This window comes from Manacus candei, unplaced genomic scaffold (assembly GCF_025592945.1).
Source record: "Manacus candei isolate 608988 ecotype Guabito, Panama unplaced genomic scaffold, ASM2559294v1 h1tg000060l, whole genome shotgun sequence".
NCBI lineage: Eukaryota > Metazoa > Chordata > Aves > Passeriformes > Pipridae > Manacus > Manacus candei.
The window spans coordinates 4,899,425-4,905,588 of NW_026138108.1; positions in this window are offsets into that span (position 1 = coordinate 4,899,425).

Sequence of the window (6,164 nt, forward strand, 5' to 3'; positions counted from 1 at the left end):
AAATCCAGTACTTTATTTAAGCTCATCAGTGCTTGTACTTAGTTATCTCATCCCAAAGCCCTTAATTTTTAATCCCTTATCTTCATACTGGCGACAAATTAGTCATACAACTCTCTTCTTCTTTAAGACCTGCTAATCTGCCACTCCCATCCCTGTCTGGTGATGAGAGTTCTGCATTGTACAGAAACAATCCTCCGGCATGGAGGCTCCACAGAGCCAAAGTCCTGCTTTCCATGCAACCAAGGGCAAAACTTCCAGATTGCCATGAGGGATGGTAAGAATTTTTCTTTCTGAAAAGAATGGAAAATCAGGTTGGTTCTCCTGTCTGGAAGGAGCTAACAGAGGAGGTGAGGTGGGAGAAACCATGTGGCAGCAGGTTCTCCTTTTGGGCAGGAAAGTGGTCAGCAGGTGGATGTCCTTCTGAGCAGTTACCAGCACAGCTGCAAAAGGACAGGTATTACTTTTTCCCAAACGGTCCAGAGCAAAGCTGCTCAGAATATTTTTCACCTGTGTCCTTTCCAGGCAAAGTCCCACCTTTTTGGACAACACCCACAGTTTGGACATTTCCATCTCTTTGTGCATCTCTATAAACCACCTGTTTGGGTCCATGTTTAAATTCTGCTGATATCAGACTTCTGGGGGGTGTAAATCTATTTGATTAAACCAAGCCAGGTTTGTCTCAGCTTTTGTCATGTTTAATAAATTACCAGATTTGCTAATGAGGAAGAGGAGCCTTAGGAAGCTTTATGAAGGAAATACAACAGACGGATGGGTTTTCATCACTGCTTTGTTTCTCACACTCCAACCATGTGACCATCCTTGAATGTGTGTGGGTGCCATGTGTATCCAGCTGTGCATTTTAAGGGATTAATCTGACATAAATAGGAAACAGCAAACACTGTTTGACACTGTTTCACTGCACTAGCCCCCAGACAGAAAAGCCCCAAAACTGGGATGCTCTAAATGTGCTTTCCTCAAGGGTGAAGCAGACCCAAAAATAATTCAGGCATGGTTTTAAGGTTTAAAGCACTGCTGGTCCACTGGAGGCTTATTTCACCTGCCACTGGATGCAGGATTGGTGGTGCAGAGATAAAACCAAGATATTAATGTATTTGACTGGATCCATGTGGTCAGTCTGTGCATCCTCAAGCACTGTTCACAATAATCACCATTCCTGAGCACCTCAGGTTTGGGGACCAAGAGAAAATCCCCATCTGCCCAACTACCATCCCTCATTGTGGGAGTTGAAGAGATATCCATGAAGCAGCCTGTAGTCTTAATGCAAGTCCCAGGGTGAATCAGTGACAAAGGTACTTGCAGCTTGCTAAGGGTTGAGGTTCTCTCTGGTGGCCCAGGGATCTGCAGGGACAGGGTTTGCACCGTGAGGGTGCCCCACCAAGGCTCAAAGAAGGGGACGGTGTATTCTGATGTGAGGGTGAGTTGCCATCACCCATCACGACCAAGGCAACCGTGACAGCCATGTGGGGTGCCCAGGCCCCCTCACTGCTCTTTCTTCCACCCACCCACCCTCTCTCCTTCTTCCCCTCCACAGCATGAATAATTACAGTCTGCCGTAATTTTGAAGCAATTATAGAGGGGTTAGCCAGCTCCATCAAGAGATGTTTTTTTCTCTTCTCCCTTCGCAGCTCCATTCAACATCTCCAAGTGCCACAAAGGAGTTTAATAACCCATAATGACACCCCAGGCCTTCACATCATTGCAGCCTCCCTAGGACTGGGGCAGCAGCAGGAGGGGAAAAAAAAAGAGATAATTAAAATCCTCACCTCCCTCTTAACTTCACAGCCTCCTATTATCTATAAAACACAGACTTCTGTGCTCACGCTCTCTCACGACTGATGAGCTCTGGGGAAGGGGGGCTGCAAGCAGCAGAGATGGGTTAGCTCTTCAGTCAGGGCAGCGAGATGCTTTGTGCCACTGTGGGAGAAAAGCTCTACCATTCCCTCCACTGCAGAGGCAACACTGGGGCATGATGAGTCCCACTGCAGGGGTTGCTCTTCCAAGGCAAAGTCAAAACAGCCACCAATTAAAAAAAAAAAAACAACAACAAAAATCCAACACAGAACATACACTTTCCTAGAGAAGATGGAGTAGGGCTTTGCAACCTCCTCCAGTGATTTTTTGCCTCAGTGTGTCACTACATTTTCACAACATTCTATACAGGATAGATTTGCTCCACAGATGCAAACCAATGGCTTAAGGATCAAGGCCAATACCCTCAGCAGCTAAGTGCAAACATCTGTGTCAGAGATTTTGCATTTTAGAAGGCCAGATTAGCCTTTAGCTAAACCTGAGCATATTCCTATAACCCAAAAAAAATGTCCTTCCACTCCCAGTTTTGAAGCAAGGGGCTGGCTGGTCTCACAACTCTGTTTTAATCTCCACATTCAGATACCCATTTAGCACTCATGCTGCTTAAATTTTGCCTCAAAACCCATGAATTTCCACATATTGGTCAACAGTGAAAATGGAATTCTGGGAAGCTTTTACAGCAATAAACTTTCACAGGAAAATAACCCAGTTTCCAGCAAAACAGTGAATTGTTTGGTGAAAGGGTTTTCAGAGGGAACAGAGGCTGCTTAGATGGAGGGGAAAACCAGCATTTCTCCAGAAACTGAGAATTTAGCCCTGAGTTTTCAGAAGCAAAACCAGCATCAATCCCTCTCTCTTTCAGGAAATGGACCTGGAACAGACAAGTGAAAATTCAGAAATATTGTATTGATGATTCACCTACTGCTGCAGAATCCAAAACAACCATCTTGTCTCAGATCAATGGGGAAGCACTTAGGAGCAATTTTCTCTTTGGAAATGTGGGCAGCAAGCAAAGAGTCAGGAGCAGGTGGCAGAATAAAATGCACCATCTCTTGGAACGTGCCATTTTGTGGTGCTGTAAAATTAACTGCTGACACCTCTGGCCCGCTGTATTTCAACTTGTGGACAATTTCTTTAACAAGATCATCAGGGAATGTCACCTGTGTGCAGAAAGGTAGCCTACATGTATTGCAACAGGTCTTTTCCTGCACTACCAATGTGTGGCACCACATATTTTACTCCTAGTTCCTGGAGTTGGCTTCCTTTAAAAAAAAATTAATTAAATGCAGCCATTTTGAGAAGGAAGGAAAGATTGAAGAGGATTCTGGGAGCTCCCAGAGAGGTGGAGAAACCTTCAAGAAATGTAATTATCATATGGAGATCTGGCAAAGAATTTTTGAACATTGAGTTTGACACTGAATTTGCTTTTCTTGGAAAAAAAAAAAACAAACGTTGTGCAGGTAAATAACAGCCTGAACACATCAGAAACATTATGACAAGAATCAAATGTCCACCACTTATCCTATTGCCAACAATGAACACAGAAAACACGGGCTGCCTTTCTGACAGCTCACCTCATGGCCGTGGGCAAGTCGTTTGACTCACTGCTTTGTTTCCTGCCTTCTGCCACCAGGCTGGTAATTGCTGTGACCTTCAGCCGTGAAGAACCAGCTAATAGTGGGCAGTAGATGCAGAAATCGATAGAAATATTTGGCTCTTGCCTCCTTTCATTCCTCTTGCCTGTACTCTGATCGTCCATCAGGTCTCTGCATTGCTGAATACAAGTGGAAAAGGGACTCATGCTAATGCTTATTATTCTCCTGACCCTCGGAATTCCCAGTACTAAGAGGTTTGCAGTGACCTCAATCCTCCCACTTTTCCTGTAGATGAAAAGAGAAAGTTAAGGACATGTCCCCATTTCGTTGCCAAGTTCATTAAGTTCCAGTCCTGCTGTATTAAGTCATTCTTGAAAACTGGCTTTGGGGAACTTAGTCTCTTCACTGTCAGTGACCATGGTGTATGACATGTTTAACCCTCTTGCTTATTCACCCACACCACAGAGTAACATAGAATTTATGTAACTCATAGCAGCACCGGAAAGGAGAAAGACAAGCCTTGGTGAGGGACCCAAAGCAAGTTCCCAGCACCTTTTCAGAAGGACTGGAAACACTTCACTGTGTGTTGGCATGGTCTTAGCATGGCCAAAGCTGTTGACATAGGACTAGAATGGACTTCACCCCTCAGTCACCTCTGCCTGTTGGGACCTGCACTGCAAGGCTGCACAGTGTGGTTGGGATGGGTCTTCACCTGCTCTTGGTCCATTACCCAGAGTGTTGTTTTCCCCTTAGCTTCCTGGCCACCCACCCCTTGATGCTCCAGCTGTGGAAGCTAATGATGCTAGAAAAAAGCCAAGAGATTTCCATCAGTGCTTTCTCAGTGTTTTCCCAAAACACTCCTTTTTTATGAACACATTACTTCTTTGACATAGATACGTCTTCTCTCCCCTCCTCTTACCCCTTTTCTCATCTTCTGTAACAGCAGCTCCAGGTCAGCAAGGTGGACCAGAAAAACGAAGCTCAGTGCTACTTCGATGTTAACAGAAAATTGTCCACTTCTTACCCACTTGTTCCCTCTCTCCTCAGGCACTAGAAGATAAAAAACATCCCCCTGTCAAACAAAAGGTCTGATGTGATTTTAGCATTAGGAGTCGCACAAAGGGTCTCAGACCTATGAAAATGTCACCATATTGACTTCATACAAATGTTTCTTCCTTGTTCTGTTTATACATGGAAAGACATTTTGCATTCAGCATTGAATGGATGTGATTTATTGTGGAGACACAACCAGTTCTGTACTGGAAATTATCACCATCATTTCACAGTGAAGTCAGTGCTTTCCTACTGATTCCCATCTGCTTGGGATCTCATCTGTTATTCCTAACAGGTAGTCATCAAGTAAATAAATACATGGAAAAGACCATGAGAAAATATTTTCCTCTCCTTTTTAGAGGATGAATGTAAATGTATCACCCATGGCAAGGTTCATTCCACCCAGCAGGCTTAAGAGAATGACTCATCAAAGCCCTGTGCTTCTCCTCTGGATCTTCAAGGTGTATCAACAATGTTTTATTGATTCACAGTCATGGAAAGTAAAGAAAGAAAAGAGTGTAGAATCTATACTGGTACAATATGCCTGACTTCAGTAGTTCTGCCATTAAGCTACTGAGATGATGCAATGGAAAAGCAGCATCTGTGAGATTACCTTTCCTATCTTCCTTAATGATAGGACTGTCTGATACACATAAGGATCCTTATGGATCCTTAGATCCATACAGATCTTAGTGGAGAAGAGAACGAAAAGATCAATAGCTGAAAGTTAGGCCAAGAAGACAAGTTCAAGTCCGCAAGTAGGACATACATTTTTCCTAGTGATGGTAAGCAAGGCAAATGGGCATTCGGAATGCCATGTTCTCCTTTGCCTTAAGTGTCCTAACCAGAACAGGCACCTCACTTGAAGAGTGTGTCTGTCAGTCACAGAGACAGGACAGGGTAAAACTAACAGGCATGGCACACATGTTGTGCAGGAGGAGATATGGCTGTGATGATCCATGGCCACAAAGCACAAAGCTGGAACAGGGGTACCTACTGTCTCCAGCCAGGAAATCCCAGGAAGGCAAGGTAGACCCCTCCAGCACCCGCCAGCACAGCATGGCTCAGATTCTTCTCCCTTTGCACCCAGCCAAGACTGGTCTTGGAAACCTGAGAGAAAAGACGGGTAAGAATATGTCATCCCTGCAGAGGAAGTCTTTTGCCTTTTTATTGCTTACCAGCTAGGAAAATTCATCTCTCTGCATCACTTAATGTGGTGGGAATTACGTGGTTTGAGTGCTCATCCTTTTCCTTTCACCCTGTTGGTGCTGGCAATGCTTCCATCAGGAGGTTTAATAGTACTTTCACTTATTTAATTTACATCAGGGACGTGCTAGATGGCAACAAGATGGGATGGTCCAGAAGGAAAAGCACGACAGAGAAGAGGCTAAAAACTGCCAGGATTTTCATTATTCTGTCTCCTTTCTCATTTCTACCTCCAAAACATCACCAGAAGCAAATAAATGCTTTTCTAGGGGGAGCTAGGATGTGATTTTCTCCTCTTTCTCATATTGCTTCCCTGCCTCTCCTGTGAGTTTGCCTTCCCCCACCTCCCCGTTCCCTTCCTCCCTACCTACTTCTGACCTGAACAGCAGCAGAAGCCCGACCATAGCCTGAAGGGATTTGCCTTATGCCTTTAGTGGGATGGAGTTCAGTTTCCCTTATCTGTCCCCGGTAGGGCCATGT